At 47.6% G+C, this 25,963-nt stretch overlaps 1 protein-coding gene across 1 annotated transcript in view; it reads right to left on the bottom strand.

Moving 5' to 3' along the window:
• The window catches only part of FOXN3 (forkhead box N3), a 197,404-nt gene extending 172,653 nt beyond the window's left edge, over positions 1-24,751 (bottom strand). The window contains exon 1 of the mRNA XM_032188729.1: positions 24,720-24,751. The gene's annotated coding sequence lies outside the window, so the exon portion shown is untranslated. The remainder of the gene's footprint in view (positions 1-24,719) is intronic.
• Between the last annotated feature and the right edge of the window lie 1,212 nt (positions 24,752-25,963).

The raw sequence follows: 25,963 nt of genomic DNA, 5'->3' as shown, positions 1-25,963 counted from the left end.
TTTCCAGGCTGGGCAAAACTCTGCACTGCATTTCTCTTCTCCAGATGCATAAAAAGTTCCTCAGTTAATTGGATTTAAGGAACTTTTATAATTTTGTTTCCACAGGGACAATTAACCAAGTGACCAAGAGCACTGTATCCTCCTGCCCTTGTTCCCACTTCATCAATCTTTGTGCCACCCACAAATTTTATCAGAAATAATTTTATATTTACTTCCAGATCACTGCCAAAAATGATGAATAGCATGGGGGCTTCGACTGATCCCTGCAGAGCTACATTAAAAATGTTCCCATTCAGTGACGATTCCCTATTGACAACTACTTTTTGAGATCTGTCAGTTACCCGGTTCTTAATACATTTAACATGTACTTCAGTGAAAGTATATAGTGCTAATATTTTAATCATAATGTCATGTGGAATAAAATCAAACGCCTTACACAAGTTTAAGTATATTATATCTACACAGTTATCTTATCCCCCAAACTTGCAATCTCATCAGATAAATCAGGTTTGTTTGACAAGACATATTCTCCAAAAAAGAATGTTGAATGGCATTAATTATATTCCCTACCTTTAATTCTCTAAATCCTCTATCAGTTCTTCTATTCTTTTGCCCAGGATTGATGTCAGGCTAAGCTGCCTGCAGTTACCCTGGATCTTCCTCTTGCGCATGTTCAATGTACGCAAAATGTTATCATTCATTGTAAATTTCTAAGAGCACTGTGAAAGACCAAATCCTTTACATACTTTACTTACACTGGAAAAGCCTTCATTTTATCTACCTTAAATACAGTAAGACACCATGGCTGCTCCTTTCACTCTGGCCAGGCACTTGCAGTGGTGAGGCACTCCTCGCAATTTGCCTTCATTCCGCAACTGCACGGCCCCACGCTCCTTCTCCTCTTGAATGGCCACACGCAACCAGGGAATGAAGTGCCGGGCTTGTAGGGACTAAACTGATGATGCTATGAACATGACACATAGCCCTATCTAGCCTTCGCTATGGGCAGTGGGATCAGTCCAGAGACAAAAAACAACCAGCCAAGGATCTGAGAAGGCAAAGATGGGTTTGGTGGGAAAAGGAAAGTGCTCGGAGGAGGCTGCTGACGCTGAACAGGTCCCTTCACTTTAAGGTATGCCCTCCCTTGGTCCCTACCCCATCCCTGTCAGTCAATTCAGCCTATAGTCAGGCTTACATTTCACACGGAGACCAAGCCATCCTAGTGTATGAGCAGCAAAATACTCTCTATCAACTTTGGGTAGGAATCTCCACCGTATTCTAGTAGATGATGACCCTGCTATAGCTATTCATATTTTATCATCCCTCAGTCAGCAATAGCCATGCAATCTACCCCCATCATGAAGCTTTCAGTGCTATGGATACTGCTGCTACTTGTACAAAATGCCTTGGAGCATCTCTATAGAGGACATAGTTCTGTGTGTGCTTTGTACCACTGACCTACATCAAATCAAGACCGGCGTCTTGTCCTGTTCACCCAAGTTCCCCATGGAACGGGTCCAAGCTGTCTAGAATATCTCCAACGGTACCCAGCTGAGGAATGCGACCAGCAGCTTGGGTCTTCAGACACAGCAGAGCTTTCCACTGCATGGGGAAAGCACTGCAGGAAACAGCACTTGCCTCAGAGCTGGGGTGAGTCTGGAGCAAACCTCCCAGGAATTAAGGGAATCCTATCTAATAACACACAAAGCAATACACAACATCCACCTACCACAAAAGATATAGCATGGCAACCCAAAAATGGACCCAGGGCAGCCAGATCAATGAATTGCACTGAAACGCCCTCCTCTGCCTCGGGGTAATTAGTCTACCGTTAGGAAGTGCTGCTCCAGGGAGCCAGGACACACACCAGGCAGGGAACTTTATAAACACCATCAGCGTGATGTGCATTCAGAAGGGAACACAGAACCAGTGTGTTCACTCCAGCCAGTACTGTTAAAATAGGAGAAAATTATACATTTAAATAAAACTCTTCTAGCAGGAGGTACAGTGGCAGTTCAGTGGGAAGCATTAAATACGCTTACTCCACTTCAGCCATTAACTATTTTTAATTTTTAAGCAAGTTATCACAGCTACTATAATATTATAAATATTATATTACTCATTCAAAAAGATTAAATATCTTTAGTAAGAGAAGATATTCTTGTGGCTGCCTTAGTAGCTCTTTGTGATCTGCTACCTGGCTTCTCACCCAACCTCCATGCTTTTCCATCCTAGAAGGTACTGGGTCACCTTGATTCCTCCTCACCCTAAGGAGAAGTAGGAGCACCTTGCATCAAGCAGAACCACACTCTGGATATATCCCAGGTAAGTGCAACTATGCTGTGAGGCTGGCAACAGAGGGGTGCTGGCATCCTGGGCCACGTACTGTATCCGCACCATACCGGCCAGGTGAGTCCCACCACCCAGGACAAATGCATCTCCTTGGTCTGCAGTAAAGGATGAACTCTAACAGTTAAGCTGCCTGTATTATACTGTGGAGTATTTTCTTGTAATATAAACCCTCAAGGGTGGGAAATGTCTCTTCCTGGTTTGTTTATGCAGCACCAAGTAACAGCAGGTACATCGGTCCGAGCGGTGAGCGGGCTCCCTTTTGCAGACCCTGGCAGACACTCTTGTCAGGATGTGGCTTAAAGCACATCCGTATCTGACTCCCCAGTGGAGGAAAACACAGTTGGCCTAACCATGGGAAGGAATATCTTTCTTTGACCTCTCACCGAGATGGGAACCCACAAACAGTAACCTACTGTCTCTGTCAACGGGAGGAGGACCCACCCTGCTGGACTTGGCTCAGACACCAATCTGTCATCATAAAAATGTATTAGGGACAAAGGTTTGCTTGGGACTAGGACAGGAGCAGGACTACTTGTTCTCTGATCCTACTTTCTATTCTAAGAAATGTTTCTGACTAACAACCTGAAATTCATTCCATTAAAACCTTAATATGTAGCCTTTTGCTGTCACCCGGTCTCCCACCTGGTAAATGTGTTAGCTTTTCACAGTCCTTACTCATTTCCCACCGAACAAGCAGACAGACTCTCCGAAGACATCCTTCCTTTTGAATTTAAGGCACCTGATGCTTTGCTTCCAGGTACTCCTCCCTGCCACACTCTCTCTGCACAGCCATTTTAGAAATAACATGGACAAAAACAATAGCACTGTCTCCGAGCACAGCTCCACCATCTAGCTGATGGAGGCTATCATTCTAGAGCTGAAGGACTTCAGCAAAACAAGCAGAGAGGAATCTGAACAGCTGAAGAACAAGGAGGCAGAACTGCAGCTTTTCAATCACGAGCAACATGCCATATGCTTTAGGAAATAACAAGTTCAACAGTCAGTTGATGAATAGCTTGCCACCAGAAAACGCATTCCAAAAGGCACCCAACTGCTGCACACGTAAGCACAGAGCGAGCAAGAGTCGAGCCGAACCGTCCCACAGTCCCCGAGCAGCTCCAAGCATGCCAGCGGAGGGAGGCTCGCAGATGGAACTGGAGTCGTGCTCCTTGGGCTGGGGAGGGTTTGTCTCACCCTGAGGGGCTGCACCGCGTGGCTGCAGCGCTGTTCCTGCTTAGGACAGCCCCTGCTTTCCCCAGTACCCCGTCTGTGTGTCTGTACCCCAGTTTGCAGAGAAGGATCGTGGGCTGAACACTCACACAGCCCCAGGTCCAGCACAGCCTGTGTTCAAGCTTAAACTCGACAGGAGGTTCATTAGCTTCAATGGCACTGTTAAAAACTCAAAGTTAAGCACATTCCCAAGTGCTTTCCTGAATCAAGCCCCAAGTAGAGAGCTTGTCATTAACAAAGGCACCGGGGGCAGGACATGAAAGATGTCTGCAATCGCACAGGTAGGGTTTTGTGTGAGCTTTTCAGCACAGTTTAGCTTTAGCCATTGTAAATGTACATGAATTTTAAGTTCACCCTGGAGCACAAGAAGGGCACATCTTCTAAAGGCATCCAAAGAGTGGAAAAAAATGTGTTGCATAGTAATTAAATATTCTATAAAATTAAAGTGACACCGTCAAGTCCTATTTGGCTTCAAGACCTGGCCATTACACAGCCTGGTCCAACAGCAACTGCCCTTTTATTTCCCCAGAGACTTCTCGAACTGCATCCTGACCACCCCTGCCCCCTGGCATGGACTCCTAGGGCTGGGAAACCAAAGGGAAGTGCAGCAGAGCAGAGGTCAGATGTCTCAGCCTGAGCCGTGAACCAGAGAAACCACCAAAGGGCGAGAGGTCAGTAGTGAGTGCTGTTCACCAAGCTCCTCTGACCTGTGGCAGGACATGGCGTTACGGGCTGGGGCCTTTCATAAGGGGAGCATGCCTTTAAGAGTCCTGCCTTGATGAGATGAAGCCAACCCAATTAGTGACTTTAATGAGGATGGCGCAGGGTGCATTTCCACCCAGCCCCAGAGCCCCTGAGAATGGCAGCAGCATGGCAGGGGAGCAGGAGGGGCGTCCGTGGCACCTGGGCTAGAAGCAGAGCGGTGGCAGGACATCTGTCCGTCTGTCCCTCTGTCCCTCCGTCCCTCTATCTTCCTCCACGGAGGTTGCTGGGCAACCAGCAAGCTTTCGGCTGGCCGCTGACGTCCGCCGCCGCGCAACTAACTTGATTTTGATGGATTAGCACAGGGTGCAATCCGCTGCGTGGCTCTCCCCCCGACACACGGGCATCATTAGGATACAAAGGAGAATACGATAAAGCGCCGACTTACCACGCGTGCAGAAGACTGAGAGAAGGAAAAGGCAGGCACTAATGAGATTAATGCTCTGAAGCGATCCCTTATTTCACAATAGAAAGAAAAAAAAATCAGTTAATAAAGCCTCACAATAAGCAGAACAGAGATACACACCCAAATCACCACTCTCTTGCCTCCTTAACTCCTGTGCGTCCTTCAGAAACGCCATTTATTCTTTCACTGCTCCTCGTCAGATGATGCTTAAGACTATTTCCCTTCACCTGCTGGAGACACACCGCTGGGACACACAAGTTCCCTCTAATCCAATCCAGCCAGGCATTTATACCACTCTTATTAGCTGGGTACCCAGCACCCTGCTGAGCCGCATTACCATTAATTGTTTCTCAAGTGTCAGCTACAGACTGCCCTGCATCCAGCACAAAGCAAAGATCTGATCCCTGCCCCGAGGAGTTTTACATGCTAAGCAGATGGTTAACGACACCAGAGCAGTAACAGCACTGGTACTGGTAGGGGATGACATTTAAGGAATGTCGAACAAATTAACTGGGTTCATTATAAACTGCACTTGCCTTTCCTGGAGAACTTTGAAAATCTGGCCATGGCTGCTTTTCTTGATAACCTGAAAATTTCTATTGGGCTTGTGAGCTATAAAACACAACCTCAGTTTTTTTCAGACTAAAAGCTGTTTCCTAACTGGAATTTTTTACTGAAAAACTGACCATCCATCTTCCACCAAGCACACACACACAGTGTTTTGTCAGACAGGGGGAGAACGCATTCTTGGTTTCAATAACGTAAGAGAACTATCGGCTCTCACAGCTATGAGACCACAAACCCACAGAGCCCAACTTCTGGGGCACACCACGCACAGCTAATGCACTTGGCTGGGACAGGCAAGGTCAAAGACGATCTGAATTCTAGTTCAACAGATTTCAGCCCACTGCACTTTAATGCCACTGAGACCGGTGTTAGTACCTTCAGAGCTGGAAAGCTGCTCACAATTCGGGTAACAGTGCAGGGTATTATTACAGGAACTATAGAAGTCAGTTCTTAATTCTGAAATACAAAATATTTAAAAGTAGACCTTCCACTCAGCTTTGCAGTGTAATGCACAAAATGGTTGAACTTTTCCTGTTAGTCCTATTATGCCCTTCTCTGTCAATTGTCCAGGACACACCAGACAGCTCTTCCCCAAACACCAAGCCCTTGCTGCATTTAGAAGCACATTTCCAGTTTCTTACTCTACAGTGACTCACTCTGTATTTCCTTATGGACTCCACAGATTTTTAGGTAAGACTCTGAAGTGGGAATTGACTACACAGAGGCTTCTTGTGGGTGGTGGAGCATGCAGGTCTAGCTAGCTTTCAGTTTACGGGCCCCCATGCTAAAATCAGAACGCCCTACCCCACCTCTTGTTCCAGTTCTACCTCACCAAGTAAAATTTTCTAAAGCTGTGAAAAGGCAAGGTCCTTTCTCCATTGCGACTCAAGAACTTCAGGTCTTGTAGCTCACTGGAAAACACAGAAATCCAGGCATTCATGCCATTTTTACACAGACCTGTAATGTTATTCCTGTGCGGGCAGCTAAAAGTTTGCATATGCAAGGTACATAAAGTACTTGCAAGAAAACAAAAGCCACAGAAGAAAAAACAGATCCCCAGCAACTACATTCAGACCAAAAATGTGCAGCCATTGAGCATTTACAGGAGGCAATACAACCTCCTCCCCATTTAGATGAAAACCTTTACACTTCCTCAATATAAATTCAACTTAGGACAGCTCTGAGCCGACCTAAAAATGAATTTGCGAATAGAATAATTGATAAGACTCCTGGGTCCTTATTTCTGTGTGCTCACATAATGGCAATTAAAGCTAAGCACCTTTGAACAGCCTCTAAACAAGCACATGGAAATCTAGGAGAACCTCTGAGTGGGGATTATGCATTAACCTAATGTTCATAATCATGCTCAGAAAGTTTGCTCTTTCAAAGCTTGAAACAGAAATGTTAATATTCTGAAGCAAATAAAAAACCTTAAGCTATTGCAAAAGGCAAAGTTGGAATTATGTATATAATAGGTAATAAAACTTCAAAAGACTCATCGCATACTGCAATTAAAATGCCCCAAACAGATTTTGAATAGCCTTCTCATTTCTAAGGAAACTTTTTTCTTCCCCCGGGTAAACAGCTGAACTCAGGTGAGCACCAGATTATTTATTTTAGGAATACACATACTCTTTCATCACACTGCAGTGAAAGGAGTACAGCATCACAGACCAAAGCGGCAAACAAAGCCAGTTCCACCTCATCTAATCTTGTTCTTTAAGGGTTCATGTTATCAATCCCCTTCTCAGAAATCTTCAAGTATGAACAGCCAATGCAAAAGAATAAGCCGCTGTACACAACAGAGTAACAACATAAAATGAGGAAAAAAATCCACTCCTTCCTATTTCCAGACAGTTAACTGGAAATCTTCCATTTTTTGCAAGAGGAGAAGATGTCTCCCTACAGTGTGATGATAGTTACGAGCCATGAATAGGAGCAGGCTCCAACAATTTCTACTTAGCTTGCCTAGGAGAAGCAAAAAAGTGTCCCTGTGGAAGGTGAAACTTCACAATGAGTCACCAAACAAAAAGCAAGCAGCAGGCAACTCACTACCAGGGCTGACAATACACCTAAAGCTCTTACTCCTATCACCGTGACTGCCAGTTGGATTTTAAGCTAAGTCAATGCACAACCACAGACCCAGCTGGGTGAAATCACCTCCTTGATTACGGTCCCCAAGTTACAGGCGTTGGGGACACATCCCTGGGAGTCCATGGTCTTGCCCTAACAACAGGAATGGCTGTGGCATGAGGGCAGGTCTTGAGCACCAGGTTGGTATCATACCACCCTGCAAAGCAAGGTAAAGGATGCTCCTTCACACAACACGCAAAGAAATCAAAGAAGGGCACGTAGATATTAGTGGAAATTTTGTAATGAAATTAGTCCACATAAAATAGAAACAGCATGGTATTCATGACACAAAGCTACTGACATCAGCCTACAGGGCTTTATTATAGAGTGGTCCGAATAACAGCTGAACTAGCTTGGATTCTTACACCCAGACTACATGACTTAGGTACTTGTTACTCCCATTCAATATTGGTTCAAAAACTGATTCTTCTGTAGCACAGAACTGAAGAGCTAGAAAAAAATCCCAAGCACCACACCAAAAACCACTTTGCCTTATTTGGTGCCTTTAATTTTCATAGGAAGAAAAACAAACATTTCCAAATCATTTTACACTTAGTAAACTCTGAGTATGTAACATCCCTTTATTCTCAGACAAGTTCAACTTTATCCCTTGTAGCCTGTCCAAAAACATAATAAAATCAAGATGCTCTTGTTTTCCTAAAGACTGAAATCTGAGTGTGACCGTTTCCTTTCCTTCATTAGCAGAAGAATGCATGCGTGGGACATAGGATGAGAACACAACGATGCCTAGATGGAAGGAAAGCAAAAAACAAAACCGGGACAACAAGAGCAATAAAGAAAAACAAAAGTTAGAGATCTCCATACCTGTGGCCTGCCAGAGTTTCATCCAGTTTCTCTAACAGAGATGATGAGGACAACCTACTGTAGATGATCTCACTACCGTCAAAAGTCATTGAAATCCTACGTTGGGACCAGAATTTTATCCCAGTCCCTGATAATTAACATTTTTTTCTGCAGATGGCCTGACCTGAGGCTAAAGTTGCTACTCTACCTCCTCAAATGCTATTTCAGCTAGATAAAATCACACAAACTAATAAAATAAACAGGACAAATCTGAAAGCAAAGGCTCCTGCAGCCAGGCACAGCAACCCTAAGAGCTCCCAGATATGCTCTCTCCTGCTTCTGCTCAGGGAAGTGTTGGTTTGAGTGATCTCAGCCTCTCACCTGGACACACACGGCCTGCCAGTGGGTTTGTGCTCTGGTATTACCTACACACCAGCCACAAAGCCAGAGCAGGACGTGCCTCCAGCTGTGGGCAGCTCCCTGACGAAGGGTGAGCTTTGCAGGGGCAACACCTCACACATCTGGATTTTGCCCCAGGTGTGCCACGGGCTGCGAGGTGTTATTCAGCCACCTGGACCTTCGCAGTACCCATCTGCTGAACTAGGGCAATTGCCTCACAGTAAGCAACAAATCCGATAGACATCAGGACAATAAATAACTTCCTGATTTTTCTATTTTCCTACTGGTAATTATGTCATTGTTTTGCTCACAAAAACAAAAGCCCCGAAGCCCCCACGGTGCAGCACTGTTGAAGGACCATGTTTAAAACCTGAGGACTCCACTAACTTCAAAGACCCACAGCAAAGACACGAGGTGTAAATGAGGAAAGCACACTATGTCAGGGGGTGCAGTACGTCAACAGATACACACCAGCTGAGGAACTGATATAAGCATATGTTTAAATCTCAGAAGAGAGAGACCTAGACGAAAACAGACCTGGAGGAGAAGCTGTTCTCTCTCTGAAATGGCACTGTGTAGGAAGAAAATGCTTTTTACTGTGTTAAAACATCTCAACATTCTCCCTTCCTGTTTTTCTTTTACTTTCAAAACAAGACTTCCACACAGATCGGTGGGAGCAGAACTTAATGTATTAAAGCATAAACAGTTTTCACCTCGGGAGCAGCAGCAGATCAATATGTGTACTGTGGAACTGAGCCTGCAAAACTCGCTCAGACAAACTCCCGACTCCGGGTACCAGCAGTTTGCCAGAGAAAGGCTATTGAAGCCTTTTATAGCAATTCAAGCTACAAAAGGATGTCCCTCTATACACAATCATCACAGCCTGGCATATCAAAGTACTCCCTAAGTCTTGGTGCTCAGCATCTCGGTGTGTTCTTTTTTTCTTTTTTTCTGTAGCAATTTTTGTTCTGCTGAGGAACCCTTGGGCAATGTCCAAGAATAAGGGGAATTTCTGCCACAGGATGCCTGGAGCACTCCTCCTCCACAAAAGAAGGCAATAAAATCAGTGCGGGGATGTGCACAGAAACCGTGCCACCCACCGCCACCGGGCTCCTTGGGGTGCCGGGCAGGGGACTCAGCAGGGCTCCGGCTCCCGGCCAGCCACCAGCACATGGGCAAAGGAGCCCTTAGGGGATGAACTGAAGCTGAGCCCCAGCTCTGGCGTGGTGCCTGACGAAACTCGAATCTGTCTATGCGGCTGCAAACACTGCTAACAGGTGTCACGTCTGCGCTGACAGCTAAACCTCTGCTTGGCCCTGGATTAATGAATACAGTACCTGACAAGAGCAATTGAGGATTAATGGCCTGTAACTGCTCGGCCACCTCACACTCTATAGGGTCAAGCACATAAACATCGGGATGGAAGCAGTTTCTCTCAGCCCACTGCTGGCACTACAAGAACCCCATGAACCTTCGGGGCCACGTGGGCCGGGCGCTTGGGCCCACCTCACATCGCCACGTTCAGTGGCGGCCCACCTCAGCCCCAACTGGCCCCTGGGGAAGGGTCCCTGCATGAGGCACTGGTGGCTCCCCACCGAGGGACACCTCAGTCAGACACTGCCCACAGGCTGCCCCACAGTACCATGACTGAGGAGGCAACAGGCCCGAGTGAGCATGGGTCCCTCTGCCTCCAGCTTGTACTGGGACATAGGCAGCCTCCGGCCTCCACCAGACCCTTCCTTGCTGGGAATATCCCCGTACAGGAGAGAAAGACATAAGGGCCCTCTTCTCACTCTTGGATGCTGCATTTAAGTTGCAAAAAGCTGACTGTTATGCCACCTGTGGAAGTACACCTTTTGCTTAGCTTTCCATATCAGAGGTGTCTCCAGGGGGCTCAGGTCACCCCGAGCACCTGCACTCACCTCCAAAGAAACCACCACGCTCAGGCTGTATGGACAAAACTGCAGCCTAAAGCAACAGCACTCCCCCAGTCTGGATCGCTACGCATGTGCCCATACATAGTCCTCAGCCCTGCCTGAATTAGGGTTAGCTGATTATTCAGCTACTTTATCCTGGGGGAAAAACAAACAACAAACAAACAGATAATCTGGAGATTAAACTGGAATGACTTCCTGAGAAATTGCTTTCTGTGAAGAAAAAAAAAAAAAATGTACCTTACACAGCTCCCAAGGGAAAGACAAATATTCCAGCTGCCCTTAGAAGAGTCTAATAGAAGTGCTGAGTAAATTTGTAACCACATGATGCTGATCCTCCTTCAAACACCTTCAGATGAACCTTCCAGGGGACAGAAGTAATGCTCGCAAGACCACTGTTCATGCACAACTTTGGGGTGCATACAAGGACACATTACTACCACATAAGGCTGTATTACTCTGTGGTTCACCTTCAAACACAACAGTGGCAGTAGCCAAGAAAACCCCTCTCTCTGTTCCTCAGTTTCTCACATGCAGGTGGAAGGAAGGACCTGGTGGAGGGAGGGAGGGAGGATGACACTGTGGTGCTGCAGGCATGACAGGAGATAAGCACATGACGGCCCACAAGCTGCTCTGATATGATGGCAGCAGGAGCCACACTGATAGGGACATCTCCCATGCTGGGGGCTTGCTTGGGAAGTGTGTTTGGGCCACAGAGCTCAGGCAGGCTTCAGAGGCACTCCTGGCACTTGCAGAGGGGGTGCCCGGCATCCCAGTTGACACCAGCCAGGCTGCTGGTGTGGTTATCCAGTGCCTCGGGGCTTCCTCTCCCCAAACTGCAACTCAAAATGCCCCTGGCCAGCTCCTCGCCCTGCTCCCGAGTTTCCTGCAGGGCCAGCAGTGACCACAGCTCTCCTGCAATGCCACTGTCCCTAGATCCTCCCTCCTTGCTGGGTCCTGCAGCATCCCTTATAGAGGATACAGAGGGAACAGAGGATATACATGATCTACAGGTATCAGCCCCTGAAACGCTATTATGGAACACACTGGAGCCAAAATACACTAGAGGACTGTGAAAAGATTAACCTACAAATGCACCTTCTGACCATTTTTACCATTTTATACCATTTACATGTATATGCAGTGCAGCCCAGCCCTGAGCCTTGCAGTGCTTCAACACCACCAGTGCCAGAACAAGGTTCACCAAGGCTGTGGGTCTCTGAAGCTAGAAGTCAGCTCTGCCCAGCCAGAGAACAGGAAAAAGAGACCACAGTGACCCCTGAGCATGGTAGTCACTGCTAACTCTTCTCTCCAGAAACATAATATTGAGAGTATTTCACGTATTTGATGGTGGGGAGATTACATGGTGCTTTTTAAAAATGGATTATTAGGGAGAAGTAAATGCCTATTGAGATCAGCAAGAAAACACATATATATATGCATTAAAACTGGAGAATTTTACCTTTCCCTAAAAAAGCAATTGCTGCTGTCAAGTACACCCTTCTATTATAGCCACATGTTCTTTTTAAGAATAGCTAATCAGAAAAGCATACAGAGGTATTTAATCAGTTTTTTTTTTCTTTAATGACCTAATGTTTTGGTTTGCAACTGCTGCCAACTCACGCTGGGTGGAAATTTAGTACTGTCAGCATTTAATTATTATTTTATCGCAGATTTCTCTACCTTCCTACAGTGAAGAAATAGCTAGGAAAAAAAAAAATAAAGAAACCGCAGCAACGAACAGCTTTTTAGCCATTAGACCCTGTCCTTGCCACGTGGCTGTACTGGAAGCAACCACTTTAGAACACCCAGAAGCTGGCTCTGCAGTCCCCCTGGGGCAGAGCCCCATAGCGCATCCTGCAGCCACCAGCTAGGTGGTAGGAGGAACGGGGGCTGAAATATCAAAACACCTGCCAAAGGACCCAAACAAAGAGCACCTGGGTTTTGTTGTACCTGGGGCCAGCAGCAAGAAATTGGACTGGTTCTTTTTGTCAGCTTAAAACCCGTTTTTGTAATTTTCCCCCTCACCTTTTGCATGAACTCAATTCTGCAACCTATAACAAGCTACAGGGGAAATATGTGCGTTGATGTGCTACAGACTGTAAGACAGGTTTATTTGATCCACACAGTGGGAAGAAACAAAAAAAAAATTAAACAGGCTGTGTGCTTTTGAAGAAATCCAGGTCCTGCCGTGCTGCTTGCGGTCAGCTCCCAGCCCAGGCACACCTTGCCAGAGCCTGGATGGGACTACAGGCAGCTTGGCCAGAGCTGGACCCCACTTCCTTACAAAAAGCAAGATTTTGGGTTCAGCCCTGGCGTAATGGGGCTGCAGCAAGCCCAGCTCACAATGGCACAGAGGGGAGGTGTTCTGAGGATGCAGGCGGGTAACTTCATCTTCCAGAGCAGAAGAGTAGTCAGCCACACACTTATTAAACCACGTATTAGTTTGTGATAGCAATCTAAGATAAAGCTAAGAGGTTTGTCACCCAAACTAAGAGAGACAGAAAAAAAGATGCTATTGCTGGAGCTGTGTCCACAGAAATTGCTTTTAACCCTAACAGAGGATTCCACTGTCCAGGTGGCTCTCTCCCAAAGAAACACAAGCACCCTGCTCAGTGTACACTGTCCTCTGCATACAGCAATAATCACATTTAAAAGAGAAACAAATGTATAGAGGCACAAAAAATGCAGATAGGAACAGCAAAGTGACAACATTTTGTTCCTCTGATGCTCTCTCACCAGGAATGAAGCACTGCTCTCCTCTGCTTGGCAAAAGCAGTCATGGGCATGGGATTCACTACCCAGACGGTCACTACAACCTGTGGCAGACACAGGGAGCTATTCTGGCTTCTCTATGTCTTCTCCCATTGTACTTTGCACAGTTCCTCACAAGCCACATTCCTGGAGTGAAGAGCGTGTGCTGAAGAAGCCACACATAATTCCAATTGTGCAGAGTGAAAGAGAGGGAAATGGCTTTGGTCACTGGGAGTATTTGAATGTCACTTTGTTAGGCTGTGCATTGCATTTGACAGAGCTAGCAAAGGAAATGAGAAGCGATAACTGATAGTGCCATGATTAGATCAGCCACCTTGGGAAAGGTGCTGAAGCAGAGATATTTCACTAAAATAAGGAGAAACCTGGGAATAGATTTCTGGCAAGTGATCGCAAAGGAGATATGGCCAGAATTAGAAATGGATTTTGCAGGCAGATAAAACGTAATAGATAGAAGGTAGCTCAAAATGATATATCATGAGGCCCTACAGAGTGACTATAAAGTCTGCCTGCAGTTATTTAACATGTAGAGATCCTAGAAATACTTAACTTCAAAATACACTTGCTGTGTTATTAACTTTAACGTGGAGAAATAAAATAACGTTGCATTCAAGCTTTCTAGGAAAAAAATAAGTGGTCTTCTCCCCAGCTCTCTAGGCCCCAGCTTCAGTAGAGCAGCATCACTTTAAACGACATAGAAAAGGGACAGGAACCTTTTTCGGGGCTTCTGTTTTGAAGAAAGTTGCTTTAGCAATAAAGGGTGTCTATCAGCAGTGATAATGAATGCATCGTAATAAACTCATTGCATGCACTTCTGTAATGTTTCCTTCTGCAGCTCACAGGTAAAGCAGTTCTTCAGGCTACTACTAGAGCATTTTTGGGGAAGAGGGTTAGCTTTATTATCTATTACAATGGCCTTCAATCATCCTGCTGTCCTGCTGTGTGTCTGTCTACTCCTTAACTGTTAAATTTGAACATAAGGACAACAACCTTCCTGCAATTCCACAGAGCAAGGTGGCCAAGAGACCGGTGAATATGCTGCCATGGGTGAAAGGCTGCTACCTGGGGTCAGTCATTAGACATCAGGGTTAATCACGACAAGAAAGAGGTGTGTTGACAACCCATCTTCATTCACTCCAGTAGCCATCAGATGTGGAGATGAGTCCAGGGGCTTAGGAGCTCCAAAAAAGCCACATGTGCACCACTTGCACTGGCCACAAGGATGCTCGCATAAATCACCTTATGTATCAACAGAGAACACGCTTCAGAGGATTCTGAGAGAATCTCTGGGGAAGAGCACAATATTAATACTGTTTATCTACGACTGGAATAAAAAATGTATAATAATAACCATTATCACTGTATCAGTAACAGAGCACCAAATTTTGCATTCACAAAATCAGATGCAACTGCTGCTGCATCCCACAGGATCTTCCCACAAACACCCAAAAGTGGACTTTAAACACTAACCATCTACCTTGATCAGATGCTGAGCTATTTGTTCAGGCAAAATTTTCACTGAAATCATCTAAGACAAGCAGAGAGAGTAGATTCTGGCATGGAAAGGGACAAGCTTCATTTTTTTGCCAGCAGTTGTGCCCATGCTGGCACCAGAGGAAAGGCTGGCTAGGTTTTTCAAAGTGCCACACTGCTGGCTTCAACACCTGTAGAAGTCGAGCCACTTCCTTGCTTACAGATGTGGCAGACCGCCTTTTGGCACCCGGATGAAACTCCTTTTCCTCGGGTTTGGACAGAAAAGCTTGATTCCCAGGGAGTCTCCACAAAACAAAATTCTACTTTTGAAATAAAACATGCTATGGGCTGACTCCTGCTGCCGTTTTTGTCATTGCTGCTTTGTCTGAGCAAGAGGTGGGAGGCCAGTTTCTGTCTATATTAATCAATATTCATGTGGTTTCCTGGCCATTCATTCATGTGCTGTAACTGTTTTTGACAGCATAAAATCTGCTGAACGTAGGCAGGCTAGTAGCAGCTGCTGAAGAAATGCCAATAATCATGTGCGTACCCTCCAAAGTTCCCCCATGTTCATATGTTACTGGCAGGCAATGGGAACTTAAAGCGAGTGAAACATTAAAGCAAGGCAAATAATTATATTGGTGTGGAGACTTCTATACTGGAGTAATTTTTGCTCCAAATACGTTATTCAGGCTTCTGGTTTTTAGGATAAGGAAGAGCACCTTTTTTCCCGCTATGCTCAGGATTGGGATCTCTGCCGTTCTGTGGTCCCAGCTCTTACCCCCAGACTAAAAGCAGAAAGCATGACCACAAACAAATTCAGATGAAAACTACTATGAGGGGCGGGGGGGAAAAAAAGCTCTGGATTTCAAAATAAGTCCTGAACTGCCCACATCACACCGTCAACAGGCATCCCCATTTGGGTGGAAGGGAATTTATGCTGAAAAAGTGAGAAGGCAGGCTGGCTTGCACACGCTGAGCACAACCAGCACAGGGAGCAGGCAGAGTCTACCAGCCTGGGACATAACGCTCCCGTGGAACTGGGCAAGTGGGAAACAGCGATACTATTATCACCAGCATAGTAATGGCCTTGTCATGGAGCCCCTCGATGGAAGATAATACTGTCTTTCTGTGAAAAAAGTAAAAAAGCCTACATTGAAAATACTACACTGAAACCCCTGGTGAGGGGTTCAAGGCCTATATGACTGTATTTGGCCCTTTTCTCATTCATCAGGGAAGCTGCATGGGACCAGGGGCAGGCAGGAGCTCCTTGGCTCCACACTGGCTCTGCAGCCACACGTACACCACCACAACCAACTCCATACCTCAAATCCTGCGACCGCGGTGCTGGGGCAACAAGGAGAAACCCCAGGAAAGCACCCCACCAGTAAGCAAGGTTATCTTTCTCATTTTAGCGGGCAGCCTCAGCCGGGGGGACCAAGACAACATTTGGGAGTCAGGAAACATGACTACAGCAAGGCATGCTTTAGATATAACTATATATAACTAGGAAATAAATAAATCCATGTATTTTGGTAAAGAGACTGACTTTCCAACCCAGGCTGTTTCTGAGGTACCAAAAAGGGGTGCCACAAAAGTAATGGAGGGAAAACAGGTATGTCGCCACCCATCAGTAATGGCAACCTGCACTGTGAAAAGTGAAAGGACTTTCAAATACACTGCATTTTGTTCTTTTATTTTTCTTTTCTTTCCCGCTATTTCAGGTCCCTGCAGTGTGCTCTAGGACTGGTTACAAACAGTCTGCTCTCACGCCAGCAAAGACCTGTTTGTGAAGAAGGGTGACCAACATAGCACACGTGCCTAATTCCTACAAATCTCATTTTTTCACTCTGCATTTTCCTCCTCCTTGAGGACAGTTACTCCATGGCAAAATATATTAACATGATCTCATCTGGGAAAGTGTAAGCGGAGTTAGGCCCCCAAAAGCCATTTCACAGTTCACACACTGAAATTACACAAAAGATGGGGTGGCCCAGCACAGGGAGCCAGAAAGCTCTCTGCAAAGAACGAGCTGACTTCCAGAGCAGTGAATTAGATGAAGGAAAGCTCAGACGTGAAAGCAAGCTGAAGGTAGACAAAACAAAGATGTGGTGAAACCATTTTCAGTCACAAAACTGCCAAAAGCAGATCGTGGTTCCCTCAAGAAGACAACACGGAGGAGTCCCAAGGCCTACGAGACCTTGAGCATGCCTCACAGCCACTGCTACCCTCCTTGGCACATGGCACACTACACTGCAACAGCAGGAGACAGGAAAGTGTATATATATATATATATATACACACACATTTTCAGTGTATAACACAGCAGTTACAACATAGTTTCTTTACAGCTCAGCTTTTCAAAGTTTACTAAATGTAGTGGAGATAGTTCACAGCTCATGCCTCTAAAGAAGTCAGGGTCATTCCCTTTCTCTTCTCAACTCCACATGCAGTTTGTTAAGTTTGTTCTGCTCTTCCACCCAGGCTGGCGTTTTGCCCTGCCTTGGCTCTGCGAGATGCCATTTTCTGGCCCTCCTCATCCTGATCTTGCTGCTCCTCTGCACCTCTGCATCCTCTCCCCTGGCTCATGCTGCAGCCTTGGCCGTACTTTTCCCCTCTCCTCACCCTGTGGGTGATGTTGCTCACTCCCACACCAGCCACTGCTGTGCCAATGAGAAAGGTGCTTTCTGTTGCTGACTCGGCTCCAGCCAAGCCCATCTCTCAGCCTGCCCTGCTGACAGCTCTTGGCTGGGCGTCTCGCCATCAGATCAGACCTGATATAGCAGCACTGGACCTGCCGCCAGCCCGCCTCCCTTCACGGTCTGAACCAACTCCCCCCTCGCTGTTGCTCAGGCCTACAAGGCATTCCAGCTCCCCCTGCTTCATGTCCTCCCTCTTCTTGTGACACCTCTGCACAGACCTTCAGTGGCTGTAAACCCAAGTAATCCCACTCACCTCAACAGCATCGTACCAATTTATAAGAGATGAGTTTCTGCCCTGCTGCTTCTGTAAGTAAATATACTGTTGGACAAATGAAAACCCTCAGCCAGGCCCCTCAGCGCCTCCTGTGTTTAAAACAGTGCTCTCTCATTCCCTGGTCCCCAACAGCCACACTCTCTGACACACACAGCCTCCTGAAGCTCCTAACCGGCCCTTCACTCTCCACCACCCACAACTCAGAAGTTTTCTTGCCACTCTCGAGCCTCCCGTACCTATGCACAGCCCACCCTCCAGCTATGCTGAGCTTCTGCCTTCTGAATATGCCTGCCATAATGCAGAATCACAGAATCACCCAGGTCAAAAAACACCATCCAGATCATCGTCCAATCATTCACCTGACCTACCAAACCCCATCACTAAACCCTTAGTGACATGTTTCTTGAATACCTCCAGAGATGGGGACCCCACCACCTCCCTGGGCGGCCCATTCCAATGCTTGACCAGCCTCTCCATGAAGAAATTCCTCCTGATTTCCAATCCAAACCTCCCCTGGCACATTGGTGTGCTAACAGTATTTAATCATCAGTAATAAATGAGGCACTGATTCAGAGGTTTATTTTATGCTAAAGAAAAAAAAAAGGGGAGGGTGGGGGGAACGTTGCCACAGAGCTCAACAGCCAATTTCAGATTTGGGCACATTTAAAAAGCAACTGTCTAACACAACACAGGCATGCACCTGCAAACTGACATGCTTCAACACCTGTTTGTGATTATGAGATGATGTGTAAAGAGTTATTTGTGTCCTCTCCTTATCAAACACTGTGCTGTCCCAGTGAAGGTACCCAGAATTTTCATGAGCATTTTAATATCAGTATAAATCTCACTTAAACCATACACAACACTGTGTCAAATGATGCGGATGATACCACAGCAAGGCCCAATGTTTTTACATTCCCCAGGCCACACCAGTGAGTTCTGCAATGGCTGGAGGCTTGGTACCCAGCAGCTCCACCTAAACATCATTATCTTTGTATGTAGGCCTTCATTTTGTGGGGAACAAAACAAACAAATAAACAACTTGCATACTTTGTTTAGTTTAAAATCTATTAAGAAAACAAACAAGCAAACTTTCCAAAAGTCAGAATAGTACCTGTGTTTGGGCTTTTATACACCTGGAGGGATGTGAGACTACAGAGGCAAGATCAGGGCCTTAATGAGAATACAAGAGAGTTCGCCTCATGCACAATGCCAGAATGATGAAATGTTAATGAAGTGAAAGTGTATTAGTGAATTATTAAAATTTTGTTCCTCTCAGCAAAGCGCAGAGTGAGAAAAACCCAGTGAAGATAATGATAAAAATAGGATCAAAACATTTGGATCCCTTTCTCTACCTCCAACAACAACAACAACAAAAAGCTTTAGAAAATCTGCTGTTAAAATTAGCATATTTATTGGCAGCTGCTGCAAATGATCTACTGTAAGACCCAGATAAAAAAAGATGGATTTGGGGGTACAGTGAGATTTAACCCAGTTCTGGGTTAAACTTCAGCTCTCTCCCATCTTCAGTGACCCCTCTCACACCTCTTCTCCTGCTCAGAGCAAGCCTGGGCAGCCACCACACAGCTGCCTTGAGGGTCCCACCATGGGGAGTGGTGCCGTGCAGGAGCTGCAGGAAGGCTCAGGCCTGGGCACCAGCATGTGTCCGCTGTGCCGAGCACTGGCTTCATCTGGGAAAGGGCGGCCTCTCTACCAAGCCCAAGGGAGAAACCAGACCAGAAGCACAGAGCCATGGTCAGAAAGCCCAGCTCTAGCAAAGAGGCCACCCAACTACAGGCAGCAAGATAACAAGAACAAGCGACAAAATATCATCCAGGACAAGGGGCTGAAGTTTCACCCCCAGCCTGTCCAGTTCCTGCAGAGATCGGGGAATAGGCAAGTTTTAGGGAGAAGTCTGAAAGAGCACAGGACGATGCTTTCACCCACATCTGGGCCAAACTCCTCTCAGGAATGACAGACAGAATAAAGCAAATTATGATTGCTGTAAAATCTCAAGAGGGCTATGGAGACCGGCCTCCTCCTTTGATTAGTAGTGGCTGTGTATAATTTGAGAGGAAACAAGAGCAAGCTTTGAGAGGCTGTTCAGTGTGATAGAGACAGAGGTGCTGGCACAGGGAAGATGCCAGGAAAGCGACCTTTTCTAGAGCAGCCCAGGAGAAGCATAGCTGCACTTGTCAAAGTCAGGCTGAAGGAGGTTGCTGTAGAGAGTTGCTGAAGGCCGAAAGCACCATCACCTCCGGTCTTCCCTGAGACAAACTGAAGCACCATACCAGTAAAGGACTAGAAAAATGCAGCTTGCCAATATCCCTTTTCACCAATTAAACCAAAGTGCTACAGGTGTGCTTTCCACCCATTTAGCACTTTGTGGTACAACAGATCACCCACGTCAAGGAGGCAGGGGGCCACACCACACCAGATGCATTCCCACCATGGGGAATCCCAGGGCCCACACGGCAAAACACACATCAGACATTTTGTGAGGTAATTTGGGGATGGTGGGAAGGAAAAAAAGCTATTGTTGCCTCTTACTTACAAAGCAGATGAGGTGCAAATACATCCCAAAGACCCGGCCATCATCCGTCCCTAACAGGCTTGCCAGGGCTTACCAGCCTACTGCTGCTCACCAAGCATCCTGGTTGAAGCTCAGGGAACTGTTCCCACTACCTGATCACAAACACTCATAGAAAGTGAGCCTTTTGCTCAGGAAAAAATAAAAAATAGATACAAGAGAGCAGCAACCCCTGTTAGAGACCATCCTTGAGCACTACGGTGTCTCCACCACGGCAGGACACAGAAGTGAAGAAAACCTGACCGTCAGCAAGAAAGTGTTCATCAGCAGCTGGGCTAACACCAGGGCAGACCAACACAACTTTAACCACTAAAAAGACTCAGCAAGCTTTATCCATTGCCCATACCAATCAGCAGGCCCCTCCAGAGCAGGGCTATCCCGCTGCTTTATGCCCACCCACAGGCAGCCTCGCTCCTTCATGGGCTGCCAAAGGTGCCGACCTCAGGCTAGACAACTAACTTCAGCCCGAAGCAGAAGTCTCAACACTGACAAAGGCACCTGAAGCTGGCAGGGAAGGGAGGAAGGGTCTGAGCTGCCCTGGCCCCCCCTGACAGCTGGACTTCTGGCACCACAAGTGGAGGAGGACTTCCAAGGCCCACAGAAGAGCCACTCTCTGAACACTGTCTCTCCTTCCAGAGCTCCACGCTGGTTTCCCAGAATCAGCTGATCACTTCTGAAAAAAGCACAGCCATAATTTTTACATTTAAACAAAACGCTGTTTTGTTGGATTCCTTTTTTATTATGATTTCTGCTGCAGTTTGACTTTGGCTTGGCTGTGAGAGCAGGTAACAAGCCAAGCGCGGTTTCATCAGACATATTTCAGAACTGTGGCCAAAGCCATGCTGTGCTGCGTTACGTCTCAAGTCACGAACTGGCAAATTCCAGTATCAGCCAGGACGGTCCCATTCCAGCCCAGTTTCGGCTTCTGGAGAGCCCTCAGCCCTGGCTGCCTCTTCTGCCAGCAACGACTCCTAGTTCCAGGACAGTCCCTATGCCAAAAATCACTACGTCAAGCGAGCCAAGCAGTCTCTTACAAGTTTATGCAACTGTTCCATGCTTCCCCCCTCAAAAACCTCTACGAAAGTTCAGTCTAACGCCATAAATACTCTGTTGTGAGCTGACAGCTGAGAAATACTGTTTACTTCTCTGAATCTCCCAGCCTGCAGGAACACAATGAACCAAACCTCAGCCCCTGCCATTCGCCTGGACCTTCACCCACAGCCACATCTCATCTTGCGAGCCACATCAAGTTGGACGGGACCAGCATGGACTGGCATTTCTGGGGCCACCGTCGAAATTCTCAGCCCCAAATCCACGCGTTCCATATGGGCACACCAGCCTCAGCACACTTGTGAAAGGCAGCTGATTTTCATAGTTTTAATCCATTAGCAACAGCTAATCTAGGGGCAATTAATTTGACTGCCAGCCCTGCCCCGTAACGTTGGGCTGCCCATGTGAAAAGCTACCTTTCGGTTTCCTACGCTCATTGAATTTCTGTGGATGTCAAAGAAATGGACTTCGGTGAGGTGATTTATGATCCAGGATGAAAAGCAGTTTGGAAGCGTAAGGAGTGTTCCTACTAGTAAAATTGGTGTACTTCTGATCTTTCTTTTTAAGGGAAAAAAAAAACAAACATCTGTTGAGTATCCACACCGAATATTCAAATCATTAATTAGGCTCAAAAGGCATAAGGTGCAAATTGCATAGATTTGAAAATGCGGCCCAAAGAGCTTCGTGGTTTATTCTGTTTGTTTGTGTTAAACAACAGCAGGAAAAAGAGGCAGGACAACACAAGAATTTTACTTCTTGCATCTCACTCGGGAACAGCTGGCATCACAAAACTTTTACAAACCAAAACCACCAGAGACAAACACGGCAGCTGAGACCCCAAGGACCACGAAGGGTAAATCTAGAAAGTACCTAATCCAGTCCGTTTCCTTCGCTTTGTAAAAACAAGTAACCGACACGCTTCCTGCCGGCAAACCTTCCTGCAGATAAGGGTGCTCCCGACAACAGGAAATTCTTTTCTAGAAGCAAGCACACTTTCGCTCCGAAGCCAAACTTTCTCCGCTTGCAATCCAAAACAACTGGATGCAGCACCTGGATGATGAGAGGTGAGCGGGACGAGAGGCAACACACGACTGCCAGCACCATGTGCATGGTGCAAGGGGAGGGTGCTGAGCCCCTTGCCTGCATCTGGGGGCTCAGCCCCGCACCATCTGGTCTGAACAGCTACCGCTGGCACTCTCAAGAAGTGGCAATGCAAAGAGTGGGACATGCAAGCCAAGGGACACCAAAGGTGGCAGCAGTCCCTGAAGGCTCCTAAGTGGCAACCAGCACAGCGGTGACATGCTCGGTGCTTCTCTCAGCTTGGTCACTGCAAAATGATGATTAGAGGGCAAGAAAATTAAATGCTTCAAGAAAACTCAGTGGATACTCAGTTCTCAAACATGTCTCTCCGTCAAAAACATCTGAGATCAACATCTGCTACCCAAGAAAATAAGTAAAAGCATTGAAGCCCTTCTTGCAAGTTCCCTGACAAACCCTTCTCTGCTGCTCTAAGAGCAAAACCACTCTCCTCTCACACCCAACAAACTTTCAGTAGTCCGGCAAAGTAAAACTTCAGCCCTGTTTTCTCACGTTGCATTCATCAATAATGAAGTACATTGTGTTCTCTCTCTGGTTTCATCCCCAAACAGCACTCTACAACCAAGCGGTGACTTTTATTAAAAAACATCACACAACGCTTCCCACACCCATTTGACTCCCATTTTTTCCCCGGGTGAGGCTGGGGTTGAGGCCTCAACACTCAAGTTCACACCACTTTGCTCAAGTATAGTTTTGTGTAGAGGAGGAACAAAGGCAGACCCCACCAGCCCCAGCCATCCCTCCCGAGTCCCGAGAGGCACCGCAGGATGGAGGAGTGAGGCCAGCACCCGCTGCCTCCCCAGCCTCCGCTCGTCCTCCGGTGGGAGCCCAGGCCGGCCGGGAGGACAGCAGAGCAGGAGAGGAGCCGTGGAGGCGGTGCAGTTTTACTGCGAGTGACCTTGGTTTGACAGGCACGTTCTCAGGTTTCAACAGATGCTGTGGGAAAGGCACCAGAAGCCAACACGTTCTGCAGGCATTTCTGATGATATGCAGACTTTTTTTTTTTTTTAAATAAACGGAGGGGGGGGGGGGAAGTCTTCTCAGTTTCCATGACAACAGTGTCTCCACTTGTCTGTTATTAGATACCATCCGCTTCCTGTGTCTAAATTTTTAAACCAATCAGAAAAGTGTTTATAGATGTTGCACTCCTGGGACAGTCCCTCTCCTACCAGAGCTGCCCCACGGGCGCGCAGCCTCACGCCCTCACCGAGGCCGCTGGGCGCTGGCTTCCACCGGGCACCAGGCACAGCGGGGCTCCTGCTGCCCCGCTACCGCACCCACAGCCTGCTTGGGGGGCAGACGGGCAGAATTGAATAGTGCACGGACTCATTTCACTGTGCAGTGTTATGGGTATACGTGTATAAATACATTTTGGTACTGCACAAACTCGTTTTTGTGGTTTGCATGGTTTTGTGTGTTATGGAGATATGTATACATATATATATATATGTACATATATATATATGTACATATATATATATATATATATGTACCAAACAAACTCATTTTCATGGTTTGCTCATTTTTGTGTGTGTTATGGATATATATACACACACACACGTATATAGGTACCAAACAAACTCATTTTCATGTTTTTTTGCTCGGTTTTGCATGTTATGGACATATATATACATACACACACATATATAGGTACCAGACAAACTCATTTCCACGGTTTGCCCATTTTCGTGTTATGGATATACACGCATATATACATATATAGGTACCAGACAAACTCATTTCCACGGTTTGCCCATTTTTGTACTACGGATACACACACACACACATATTTTGGAACCAAACAAACTCATTTCCACGGTTTTGTGCAACATCCAGCCCGGGGAACACCACGACCTCCCCCCCCCCGGCTCGAGCAGCAGGCACCGAGCGCCCCCTCGCCCCGCCGTGCCCCCGCCGCTCAGCGCCGCCGAGCCGGGAGCCGGCCCCGGAACGCGAGCGGAGCGGCCGCAGGGTGCGGGCGCCTTCCCGGCAGCGCGGCAGGGGCAGCCCCGCCGGCGATGCCCTTGTCGGGCCGCGGGGCCGCGCCGGGAGCCCCGGGGGGCGCTGAGGGGGGGACCCCGCGAGGCCGGGCCGGGGCTGAGCGGCCCCAAAAGTTTGGCCGGGGCAGCGCCGCGCAGCGCCCGAGGACCGCGCGGATCGACAGCGCCGTTACCTCCGCGCCTCGCTCCCTCGCCGGCTGGGTGCGCTGGGTGCGGTGCGGTGCGGTGGGAGCTCCCCGCGGCCGCCCCGCTCCGCGCCCCCGGCGGGAGGCAGCCGCAGCCCGTGCCGCCCCCTCCGGCCGCCCGCCGGGCCACGGGCCCGCCCCGGCACCGGCACCGCCCCGGTACCGCCCCGGCACCGCCCCAGCCCTGCCCCGCTACCGCCTCCCTGCCCGCCGCGCAGCCAGGGGGGCCCGGGGACGGTGCCGGGCTGGAGGGAGGCGGAGGAGGCCCAGGGCGACCTTTGGAGGTCAGGAGGATGCGGACAGTTGTAACTCGGGAATCCTCGGTGATCAGATTTTGGAGAAAAAAAAAAAAAAAAAAGTGGATTTTTGTGTGTGTGGTTGTGGTGGGAACAGAAGGATGGCTCCGCTGCCCCTTTTTCTGGCTCTCCAGGTGGATGTTGAAAGGAGCAGCCCAACCCTTCTGCTCGTGAAAATCACAAAAACCACCCAGCCACAGTGTGCTCTGCACCCCCGCCTCTGGGGGTCCCGCCTGTGTCCCTGGTGCCCCTGTGTCTCTGCAGAAGGCCGTGACCTCGGCTGCTTCCCCAAAACTCACTCTTCACTGCAGACAGACTGGGTTTGTCCCATGGGGTGTACACAGCCCTGGGGGCCCCCAGGCAAAGTTCAAAGTTCTGTTTTTCCAGGCTTTGCTCCTAGCCCAGGTAGGCAGCCGTCAGCATGGTGGCTGCTGGCGATGCTCACTGTGTAGAAACACCCGGTGTAGTCCTAATGAAACCACCCCGAGAGGTGGGAGCGGAGCGTTTTGGCTCAGCTGTCAGCACGGCTAATGCAGGGGGCCCTGGGCACCACGTCAATAACAAGGCGTCTGCGAATTGCTTGTGAAAGTGTAATTATCTGTTTGCAGTATCGCCACATCTGGGAATCCCACGGATGCCAACGGGAGCCTCCGTTAATGGCAAAGTCCTGGCCCCACTCAAGGAATCCCCAAATCACAGTCATTGTAGGCACTGCAGGTGCTGATTACCCTTCACAGGTCTACTCCATGTCAACGCTATAAAGAAAGCACTTTTTCCTGTACATACCCATTAACTCCAAGCCAGGTAATTTTCCTAATGAAAGCAGCAGCAGCATTTCTTTGTCCTTTGATCAGGTCGTCTGAATTGCTTTGCGCCTGTATCTGTGCTAACCGCAGCAGCTTTAAACCTCAGCCTAAGTTCCTGCAGAATTTAGCC

The sequence above is a fragment of the Aythya fuligula genome, chromosome 5, assembly GCF_009819795.1.
Source record: "Aythya fuligula isolate bAytFul2 chromosome 5, bAytFul2.pri, whole genome shotgun sequence".
Lineage (NCBI taxonomy): Eukaryota > Metazoa > Chordata > Aves > Anseriformes > Anatidae > Aythya > Aythya fuligula.
The sequence above is the reverse complement of the archived record's forward strand: the minus strand, read 5'-3'. Positions and strand labels throughout refer to the sequence as shown.